The sequence below is a fragment of the Cryptomeria japonica genome, unplaced genomic scaffold (assembly GCF_030272615.1).
Source record: "Cryptomeria japonica unplaced genomic scaffold, Sugi_1.0 HiC_scaffold_58, whole genome shotgun sequence".
Classification (NCBI taxonomy): Eukaryota; Viridiplantae; Streptophyta; class Pinopsida; order Cupressales; family Cupressaceae; genus Cryptomeria; species Cryptomeria japonica.
Window position 1 is genome coordinate 400001 of NW_026728880.1, and position 11264 is coordinate 411264.

The 11264-nt window shown below is 63.3% G+C and overlaps 1 non-coding gene across 1 annotated transcript; it reads right to left on the reverse strand.

Annotated features, from left to right (window-relative positions):
• Window positions 1–2418: 2418 nt before the first annotated feature.
• On the reverse strand, window positions 2419–2537 carry LOC131863272 (5S ribosomal RNA). The gene has a single exon (XR_009362204.1). It is a non-coding gene; the product is annotated as a 5S ribosomal RNA (ribosomal RNA).
• Between the last annotated feature and the right edge of the window lie 8727 nt (window positions 2538–11264).

Genomic DNA, 11264 nt, shown 5'->3' on the forward strand with positions numbered 1-11264 from the left:
CGCGCGCGAAGTTGGAAGTTGGGTTAATTGCCCGGGCGCGCACCTTCGCCAGGGTGGGCACCTTGGTGCGCACACCTTGGCTGGGCTGCGCACCAGGGCGGGCTCAAGATGGCACCAGCATTCCCTTTTTCTCACTATCTTTCAAAACGGAAATTTTAAAATCTCGTTTTTTTTTTGCCTTTTATGGAAATTAGTGAAGGCATCGCATCAAAGGTGCGCACCTCGCTGCCCACCTTGGTGTGCTCCGAGGTGCCCACCACGGTGCGCAACGCCGGTGCGAACCCGGGAGCGCCCCGATGTGTGCTCCAAGGTGCGGCGTGCACGAAGTCGGACCCCGGTTTGCCCCGGGTGCGCACCTCGCGTGCACCTTGGTGCGCACACCTTGGCTGGGTTGCGCGGCCTGGTGGGCACCATGGTGCGCACCAAGGAGCGCTCCGAAGTGTGCTCCAAGGTGCGGCGTGCACGAAGTCGGAGCCCGGTTTGCCCCGGGTACGCACCTCGCGTGCACCTTCGCCGGGGTGGGCACCTCGGCTGGGTTGCGCGCCCTGGTGCGCACCAAGGAGCGCTCCGAAGTGTGCTCCAAGGTGCGGCGTGCACGAAGTCGGAGCCCGGTTTGCCCCGGGTGCGCACCTTCGCCGCGGTGCGCACCATGGCGTGCACGAAGTCGGAGCCCGGTTTGCCCCGGGTGCGCACCTCGCGTGCACCTTCGGCGGGGTTGCGCGCCCTGGTGGGCACCATGGTGCGCACCAAGGAGCGCTCCGAAGTGTGCTCCAAGGTGCGGCGTGCACGAAGTCGGAGCCCGGTTTGCCCCGGGTGCGCACCTCGCGTGCACCTTCGGCGGGGTTGCGCGCCCTGGTGGGCACCATGGTGCGCACCAAGGAGCGCTCCGAAGTGTGCTCCAAGGTGCGGCGTGCACGAAGTCGGAGCCCGGTTTGCCCCGGGTGCGCACCTCGCGTGCACCTTCGCCGCGGTGGGCACCATGGCGTGCACGAAGTCGGAGCCCGGTTTGCCCCGGGTGCGCACCTCGCGTGCACCTTCGCCGGGGTGGGCACCTCGGCTGGGTTGCGCGCCCTGGTGCGCACCAAGGAGCGCTCCGAAGTGTGCTCCAAGGTGCGGCGTGCACGAAGTCGGAGCCCGGTTTGCCCCGGGTGCGCACCTCGCGTGCACCTTCGCCAGGGTGGGCACCTCGGTGCGCACACCTTCTCAATGTTTTCTTGCCTTTTCTGGAAATTGGTGAAGGCAGCGCATCAAAGGTGCGCACCTCGGTGTGCTCCGAGGTGCGAACCCGAGAGCGCTCCGAGGTGCCCACGAAGTCGAAAGTCGGGTTAATTGCATTGTTTTCCCCGGGTGCGCTCCGAGGTGCGCAACATCGGCGCGCACCAAGGAGGGCTCCGAAGTGTGCTCCAAGGTGCGCACGATGGCGTGCACCTCTGGTGCGCACGATTCGGAGCTCGGTTTGACCGGGGTGCGCACACCTTGGCTGGGTTGCGCACCTTTTGTGCGCTCCAAGGTGCGCACGAAGTCGGAGCTCGGTTTGCCCCGGGTGCGCACCTTCGCCAGGGTGCGCACCTTGATGCGCACGCCTTGGCTGGGCTGCGCACCTTGGTGGGCGCCATGGTGCGCACCTTTCGTGCGCTCCAAGGTGCGCACGAAGTCGGAGCTCGGTTTGCCCCGGGTGCGCACCTTGGTGGGCGCCATGGTGCACTCCGAGGTGCCCAAGATTGGTGCGCACCAAGGAGCGCTCCGAAGTGCGCTCCAAGGTGCGCGCGAAGTCGAAAGTTGGGTTAATTGTCCGGTTTGCCTCGGGTGCGCACCTTGCGTGCACCTTCGCCAGGGTGGGCGCCTTGGTGCGCACACCTTGGCTGGGCTGCGCACACCTTGGCACCCGCGTTTCCTTCATTTTAAATTTTTTTTTTTTACAATCTCTCAAGTGGGAAATTCTATAATCTCAACTTTTTTTGCCTTTTCAGGAAACTTTTGAATGGAGCGCATCATTGGTGCGCTCCGAAGTGTGCTCCAAAGCTCTCTCCAGCTGCGTGCACCTGCCCCGGCCGCGCACCCGGCCCCGCCCAGCTTCGCTCACCTGTCCCGGGCGTCTGGTGCGGAACCTTAGAGTAAGAAACATCACCGTGCACCTTGGCCAACGTGCGCGACTCGACCGAGCGCGCACTGGCCGAGGTGCACACCGATTTCACCTGGGTGCGCGCGCAGCACCTCGGGCGCACCGGGGTGCGCGCACAACGCCCGGGTTGCACCGTGGCCTGTGTGCTCGGGGCGCCTCGGGTGCGCGCTCGGTGTCGCCCCCGCGCGCGCGGTAGTGCGGGCAGCGCACCCCGGCCCGGCCCGGCCCCGACGAGAACGCAAACGGGCAAAAGGTTTATTCAAATAGCATTGCGATGCCCGGCGAAAAACTAAAAAAGGGTGCAACACCGGGACTTCCCGGGAGGTCACCCATCCCAGTACTACTTCGGCCCAAGCGCGCTTAACTGCGGAGTTCTGATGGGATCCGGTGCACTAACGCTGGTATGATCGCACCCGTTATGAGCTTGTCGCAGTGTGTACTTAGCAAACCGCGACCCACGTGCGAATCCACCCCGGCCACCCACCCCCGTCGAGGTGCACACCCTCCCTCGCGAAGTGCGCCCCGTTCGCCAAGTGTGAGCCCTGCCCGGGTGCGCGCACCTTGCTAGGGCGTCGGGTGTGCACCCGGCCCGGCCTACGTGCGTGCACCTGTAGGGGGCGTCGTGTGCGTGCAGTGTCCCGTCTGCAACGCGGTGCCCACACACCACCTCGGGCGCAACGACCTGCGCTCACATGTGGGCCGAGTGCACCTTGGTGCATGTTCGGGGCGCCTCGGGTGCACGCTCGATCTTGCCCCGGTGCACCAAGGCGCTCGGTTTGCCCCGGGTGCGCACTTGGTGCAAGGTGGGCACCCAAAATAGGGATCAAGCACCAAAACACAAGTTTCGGGATGCAAAATGGGACCCAAGGACCACAAATGCGTTCCAAGACCCATGATGGGTCCACGAGAACAAAAATGTGTTCCGAGACTTAATAAACAAATATTGGGTTTTAGGAGAAGAAACATGCTCTGATGCCCAAAACGAGAATCGACCCCGAAAAGGCCACAGGCCAAAAGTGGGATGCGAGACAAAAAAAAATGGGACCCGAGGACCAAAATTGGGTTCCCAGGTCGAAGACAGGGCAACCGGACAAGAAACGACCTCTAAGGCTCGAAATGAGTCCCGACGACTAAAACTTGACAAGAAGCACCCATCAGGCACCCAACTCGACACCCATGGGATGCCGACCCACCCGGGCTTCCACCTAGCACACCTTGGCACCCACCCACCCTCGCACCCAACCTCGCACCCAACTTAGCACCTTTGAACCCACATTGGCACTCACCCTGACCCTGGCACCTTGGAACCCACATTGGCACTCACCTTGACCCTGGCACCCACCTTTGCACTCACCTTGGGACCCACCCTGGCTCCCACCTCGGCACCCACCCAGACACCCACCTTGGTTCCTTGGCACCCACCTTGGATCCTTGGCACCCACCCCGACACCCACCTTGGCACGCAACTTGGCTACTTGCCACCCACCTTGGCTCCTTGACGCCCACCCCGACAACCACCCCGTGACCTACCCTGGCTAGGGTTGGTGCACACCCACCCTGGTGCCCACCTTGGCACCCACCCTATGACCCACCTTGGCACGCACCTTAGTACCCACCCCGTTACCCACCCTAGGACCCACCCCGTGACCCACCTTGGCCAGGGTGGGTGCCTTGGTGCGCACAACTTGCCTGGGCTGCACACCAGGGCGGGCTCAAGATGGCACCCGCGTTCCGTTTTTTTCACTATCTTTCAAAACGGAAATTTTAAAATCTCATTTTTTTCTTTTTTTTGCCTTTTCTGGAAATTAGTGAAGGCAGCGCATCAAAGGTGCGCAATGCTGGTGCGAACCCGGGAGCGCTCCGATGTGTGCTCCAAGGTGCGGCGTGCACGAAGTCCGAGCCCGGTTTGCCCCGGGTGCGCACCTCGCGTGCACCTTCGCCGGGGTGAGCACCTTGGCTGGGTTGCGCGCCCTGGTGCGTACCAAGGAGCGCTCTGAAGTGTGCTCCAAGGTGCGGCGTGCACGAAGTCGGAGCCCGGTTTGCCCCGGGTGTGCACCTCGGGTGCGCACCTCGCGTGCACCTTCGCTGCGGTGGGCACCTTGGCTGGGTTGCGCGCCTTGGTGGGCACCATGCAGTGCACGAAGTCGGAGCCCGGTTTGCCCCGGGCGCGCACCTCCGCCAGGGTGGGCACCTTGGTGCGCACAACTTGCCTGGGCTGCGCATCAGGAAGGGCTCAAGATGGCACCCGCGTTCCGTTTTTTTCACTATCTTTCAGAACGGAAATTTTAAAATATCGTTTTTTTTTGCCTTTTCTGGAAATTAGTGAAGGCAGCGCATCAAAGGTGCGCAACGCTGGTGCGAACCTGGGAGCGCTCCGATGTGTGCTCCAAGGTGCGGCGTGCACGAAGTCGGAGCCCGGTTTGCCTCGGGTGCGCCCTGGTGGGCACCATGGTGCGCACCAAGGAGCGCTCCGAAGTGTGCTCCAAGGTGCGGCCTGCACGAAGTCGGAGCCCGGTTTGCCCCGGGTGTGCACCTCGGGTGGGCACCTTGGTGCGCATGCCTTGCCTGGGCTGCGCACCAGGGCGGGCTCAAGATGGCACCCGCGTTCCTTTTTTTTCACTATCTTTCAAAACGGAAATTTTAAAATCTCATTTTTTTTTGCCTTTTTCTGGAAATTAGTGAAGGCAGCGCATCAAAGGTGCGCACCTCGCTGCCCACCACGGTGCGCAACGCCGGTGGGCACCCGGGAGTGCTTCGAAGTGTGCTCCAAGGTGCTGCGTGCACGTTGTCGGAGCCCGGTTTGCCCCGGGTGCGCACCTCGCGTGCACCTTCGTCGGGGTGGGCACCTTGGCTTGGTTTGCCCCGGCTGCGCTCCGAAGCGGGGTTATTGGAGCGCCGCCTCTTTTTTTGTCGGAGCGTTTGGTGGGGTTTCTCGCATTGGCTCTTCCGAGGCCCGGTTGCCACCCTGGCGCGCACGAAGTCGGAAGTAGGGTTAATTGCCCGGGTGCGCACCTTTGCCAGGGTGGCACCTTACCTGGGCTGCGCACCAGGGCGGGCTCAAGATGGCACGCGCGTTCCGTTTTTTTCACTATCTTTCAAAACGGAAATTTTAAAATCTCCTTTTTTTTTTGCCTTTTCTGGAAATTAGTGAAGGCAGCGCATCAAAGGTGCGCACCTCGCTGCCCACCTTGGTGTGCTCTGAGGTGCGCACCCGGGAGCGCTACGAAGTGTGCTCCAAGGTGCGGCGTGCACGTTGTCGGAGCCCGGTTTGCCCCGGGTGCGCACCTCGCCTGCACCTTGGCCGGGGTGGGCACCTTGGCTGGGTTTGCCCAGGGTGCGCTCCGAAGCGGGGTTACTGGAGCGCCCCCTCTTTTTTTGTCAGAGAGTTTGGTGGGGTTTCTCGCATTGGCTCTTCCCAGGCCCGGTTGTTGGGTGCGCTCCCACCCTGGCGCGCGCGAAGTTGGAAGTTGGGTTAATTGCCCGGGCGCGCACCTTCGCCAGGGTGGGCACCTTGGTGCGCAAACCTTGGCTGGGCTGCGCACCAGGGCGGGCTCAAGATGGCACCAGCATTCCCTTTTTCTCACTATCTTTCAAAACGGAAATTTTAAAATCTCGTTTTTTTTTTGCCTTTTATGGAAATTAGTGAAGGCATCGCATCAAAGGTGCGCACCTCGCTGCCCACCTTGGTGTGCTCCGAGGTGCCCACCACGGTGCGCAACGCCGGTGCGAACCCGGGAGCGCCCCGATGTGTGCTCCAAGGTGCGGCGTGCACGAAGTCGGACCCCGGTTTGCCCCGGGTGCGCACCTCGCGTGCACCTTGGTGCGCACACCTTGGCTGGGTTGCGCGGCCTGGTGGGCACCATGGTGCGCACCAAGGAGCGCTCCGAAGTGTGCTCCAAGGTGCGGCGTGCACGAAGTCGGAGCCCGGTTTGCCCCGGGTGCGCACCTTCGCCGCGGTGGGCACCATGGCGTGCACGAAGTCGGAGCCCGGTTTGCCCCGGGTGCGCACCTCGCGTGCACCTTCGCCGGGGTGGGCACCTCGGCTGGGTTGCGCGCCCTGGTGCGCACCAAGGAGCGCTCTGAAGTGTGCTCCAAGGTGCGGCGTGCACGAAGTCGGAGCCCGGTTTGCCCCGGGTGTGCACCTCGGGTGCGCACCTCGCGTGCACCTTCGCTGCGGTGGGCACCTTGGCTGGGTTGCGCGCCTTGGTGGGCACCATGCAGTGCACGAAGTCGGAGCCCGGATTGCCCCGGGCGCGCACCTCCGCCAGGGTGGGCACCTTGGTGCGCACAACTTGCCTGGGCTGCGCACCAGGAAGGGCTCAAGATGGCACCCGCGTTCCGTTTTTTTCACTATCTTTCAGAACGGAAATTTTAAAATCTCGTTTTTTTTTGCCTTTTCTTGAAATTAGTGAAGGCAGCGCATCAAAGGTGCGCAACGCTGGTGCGAACCTGGGAGCGCTCCGATGTGTGCTCCAAGGTGCGGCGTGCACGAAGTCGGACCCCGGTTTGCCCCGGGTGCGCACCTCGCGTGCACCTTGGTGCGCACACCTTGGCTGGGTTGCGCGCCCTGGTGGGCACCATGGTGCGCACCAAGGAGCGCTCCGAAGTGTGCTCCAAGGTGCGGCGTGCACGAAGTCGGAGCCCGGTTTGCCCCGGGTGCGCACCTCGCGTGCACCTTCGCCGCGGTGGGCACCATGGCGTGCACGAAGTCGGAGCCCGGTTTGCCCCGGGTGCGCACCTCGCGTGCACCTTCGCCGGGGTGGGCACCTTGGTGTGCAGACCTTGGCTGGGTTGCGCGCCCTGGTGGGCACCATGGTGCGCACCAAGGAGCGCTCCGAAGTGTGCTCCAAGGTGCGGCCTGCACGAAGTCGGAGCCCGGTTTGCCCCGGGTGTGCACCTCGGGTGGGCACCTTGGTGCGCATGCCTTGCCTGGGCTGCGCACCAGGGCGGGCTCAAGATGGCACCCGCGTTCCTTTTTTTTCACTATCTTTCAAAACGGAAATTTTAAAATCTCATTTTTTTTTGCCTTTTTCTGGAAATTAGTGAAGGCAGCGCATCAAAGGTGCGCACCTCGCTGCCCACCACGGTGCGCAACGCCGGTGGGCACCCGGGAGTGCTTCGAAGTGTGCTCCAAGGTGCTGCGTGCACGTTGTCGGAGCCCGGTTTGCCCCGGGTGCGCACCTCGCGTGCACCTTCGTCGGGGTGGGCACCTTGGCTGGGTTTGCCCCGGCTGCGCTCCGAAGCGGGGTTATTGGAGCGCCGCCTCTTTTTTTGTCGGAGCGTTTGGTGGGGTTTCTCGCATTGGCTCTTCCGAGGCCCGGTTGCCACCCTGGCGCGCACGAAGTCGGAAGTAGGGTTAATTGCCCGGGTGCGCACCTTTGCCAGGGTGGGCACCTTACCTGGGCTGCGCACCAGGGCGGGCTCAAGATGGCACGCGCGTTCCGTTTTTTTCACTATCTTTCAAAACGGAAATTTTAAAATCTCCTTTTTTTTTTGCCTTTTCTGGAAATTAGTGAAGGCAGCGCATCAAAGGTGCGCACCTCGCTGCCCACCTTGGTGTGCTCTGAGGTGCGCACCCGGGAGCGCTACGAAGTGTGCTCCAAGGTGCGGCGTGCACGTTGTCGGAGCCCGGTTTGCCCCGGGTGCGCACCTCGCCTGCACCTTGGCCGGGGTGGGCACCTTGGCTGGGTTTGCCCAGGGTGCGCTCCGAAGCGGGGTTACTGGAGCGCCCCCTCTTTTTTTGTCAGAGAGTTTGGTGGGGTTTCTCGCATTGGCTCTTCCCAGGCCCGGTTGTTGGGTGCGCTCCCACCCTGGCGCGCGCGAAGTTGGAAGTTGGGTTAATTGCCCGGGCGCGCACCTTCGCCAGGGTGGGCACCTTGGTGCGCAAACCTTGGCTGGGCTGCGCACCAGGGCGGGCTCAAGATGGCACCAGCATTCCCTTTTTCTCACTATCTTTCAAAACGGAAATTTTAAAATCTCGTTTTTTTTTTGCCTTTTATGGAAATTAGTGAAGGCATCGCATCAAAGGTGCGCACCTCGCTGCCCACCTTGGTGTGCTCCGAGGTGCCCACCACGGTGCGCAACGCCGGTGCGAACCCGGGAGCGCCCCGATGTGTGCTCCAAGGTGCGGCGTGCACGAAGTCGGACCCCGGTTTGCCCCGGGTGCGCACCTCGCGTGCACCTTGGTGCGCACACCTTGGCTGGGTTGCGCGGCCTGGTGGGCACCATGGTGCGCACCAAGGAGCGCTCCGAAGTGTGCTCCAAGGTGCGGCGTGCACGAAGTCGGAGCCCGGTTTGCCCCGGGTGCGCACCTTCGCCGCGGTGGGCACCATGGCGTGCACGAAGTCGGAGCCCGGTTTGCCCCGGGTGCGCACCTCGCGTGCACCTTCGCCGGGGTGGGCACCTCGGCTGGGTTGCGCGCCCTGGTGCGCACCAAGGAGCGCTCTGAAGTGTGCTCCAAGGTGCGGCGTGCACGAAGTCGGAGCCCGGTTTGCCCCGGGTGTGCACCTCGGGTGCGCACCTCGCGTGCACCTTCGCTGCGGTGGGCACCTTGGCTGGGTTGCGCGCCTTGGTGGGCACCATGCAGTGCACGAAGTCGGAGCCCGGATTGCCCCGGGCGCGCACCTCCGCCAGGGTGGGCACCTTGGTGCGCACAACTTGCCTGGGCTGCGCACCAGGAAGGGCTCAAGATGGCACCCGCGTTCCGTTTTTTTCACTATCTTTCAGAACGGAAATTTTAAAATCTCGTTTTTTTTTGCCTTTTCTTGAAATTAGTGAAGGCAGCGCATCAAAGGTGCGCAACGCTGGTGCGAACCTGGGAGCGCTCCGATGTGTGCTCCAAGGTGCGGCGTGCACGAAGTCGGACCCCGGTTTGCCCCGGGTGCGCACCTCGCGTGCACCTTGGTGCGCACACCTTGGCTGGGTTGCGCGCCCTGGTGGGCACCATGGTGCGCACCAAGGAGCGCTCCGAAGTGTGCTCCAAGGTGCGGCGTGCACGAAGTCGGAGCCCGGTTTGCCCCGGGTGCGCACCTCGCGTGCACCTTCGCCGCGGTGGGCACCATGGCGTGCACGAAGTCGGAGCCCGGTTTGCCCCGGGTGCGCACCTCGCGTGCACCTTCGCCGGGGTGGGCACCTTGGTGTGCAGACCTTGGCTGGGTTGCGCGCCCTGGTGGGCACCATGGTGCGCACCAAGGAGCGCTCCGAAGTGTGCTCCAAGGTGCGGCCTGCACGAAGTCGGAGCCCGGTTTGCCCCGGGTGTGCACCTCGGGTGGGCACCTTGGTGCGCATGCCTTGCCTGGGCTGCGCACCAGGGCGGGCTCAAGATGGCACCCGCGTTCCTTTTTTTTCACTATCTTTCAAAACGGAAATTTTAAAATCTCATTTTTTTTTGCCTTTTTCTGGAAATTAGTGAAGGCAGCGCATCAAAGGTGCGCACCTCGCTGCCCACCACGGTGCGCAACGCCGGTGGGCACCCGGGAGTGCTTCGAAGTGTGCTCCAAGGTGCTGCGTGCACGTTGTCGGAGCCCGGTTTGCCCCGGGTGCGCACCTCGCGTGCACCTTCGTCGGGGTGGGCACCTTGGCTGGGTTTGCCCCGGCTGCGCTCCGAAGCGGGGTTATTGGAGCGCCGCCTCTTTTTTTGTCGGAGCGTTTGGTGGGGTTTCTCGCATTGGCTCTTCCGAGGCCCGGTTGCCACCCTGGCGCGCACGAAGTCGGAAGTAGGGTTAATTGCCCGGGTGCGCACCTTTGCCAGGGTGGGCACCTTACCTGGGCTGCGCACCAGGGCGGGCTCAAGATGGCACGCGCGTTCCGTTTTTTTCACTATCTTTCAAAACGGAAATTTTAAAATCTCCTTTTTTTTTTGCCTTTTCTGGAAATTAGTGAAGGCAGCGCATCAAAGGTGCGCACCTCGCTGCCCACCTTGGTGTGCTCTGAGGTGCGCACCCGGGAGCGCTACGAAGTGTGCTCCAAGGTGCGGCGTGCACGTTGTCGGAGCCCGGTTTGCCCCGGGTGCGCACCTCGCCTGCACCTTGGCCGGGGTGGGCACCTTGGCTGGGTTTGCCCAGGGTGCGCTCCGAAGCGGGGTTACTGGAGCGCCCCCTCTTTTTTTGTCAGAGCGTTTGGTGGGGTTTCTCGCATTGGCTCTTCCCAGGCCCGGTTGTTGGGTGCGCTCCCACCCTGGCGCGCGCGAAGTTGGAAGTTGGATTAATTGCCCGGGCGCGCACCTTCGCCAGGGTGGGCACCTTGGTGCGCACACCTTGGCTGGGCTGCGCACCAGGGCGGGCTCAAGATGGCACCAGCATTCCCTTTTTCTCACTATCTTTCAAAACGGAAATTTTAAAATCTCGTTTTTTTTTTGCCTTTTATGGAAATTAGTGAAGGCATCGCATCAAAGGTGCGCACCTCGCTGCCCACCTTGGTGTGCTCCGAGGTGCCCACCACGGTGCGCAACGCCGGTGCGAACCCGGGAGCGCCCCGATGTGTGCTCCAAGGTGCGGCGTGCACGAAGTCGGACCCCGGTTTGCCCCGGGTGCGCACCTCGCGTGCACCTTGGTGCGCACACCTTGGCTGGGTTGCGCGGCCTGGTGGGCACCATGGTGCGCACCAAGGAGCGCTCCGAAGTGTGCTCCAAGGTGCGGCGTGCACGAAGTCGGAGCCCGGTTTGCCCCGGGTACGCACCTCGCGTGCACCTTCGCCGGGGTGGGCACCTCGGCTGGGTTGCGCGCCCTGGTGCGCACCAAGGAGCGCTCCGAAGTGTGCTCCAAGGTGCGGCGTGCACGAAGTCGGAGCCCGGTTTGCCCCGGGTGCGCACCTTCGCCGCGGTGCGCACCATGGCGTGCACGAAGTCGGAGCCCGGTTTGCCCCGGGTGCGCACCTCGCGTGCACCTTCGGCGGGGTTGCGCGCCCTGGTGGGCACCATGGTGCGCACCAAGGAGCGCTCCGAAGTGTGCTCCAAGGTGCGGCGTGCACGAAGTCGGAGCCCGGTTTGCCCCGGGTGCGCACCTCGCGTGCACCTTCGGCGGGGTTGCGCGCCCTGGTGGGCACCATGGTGCGCACCAAGGAGCGCTCCGAAGTGTGCTCCAAGGTGCGGCGTGCACGAAGTCGGAGCCCGGTTTGCCCCGGGTGCGCACCTCGCGTGCACCTT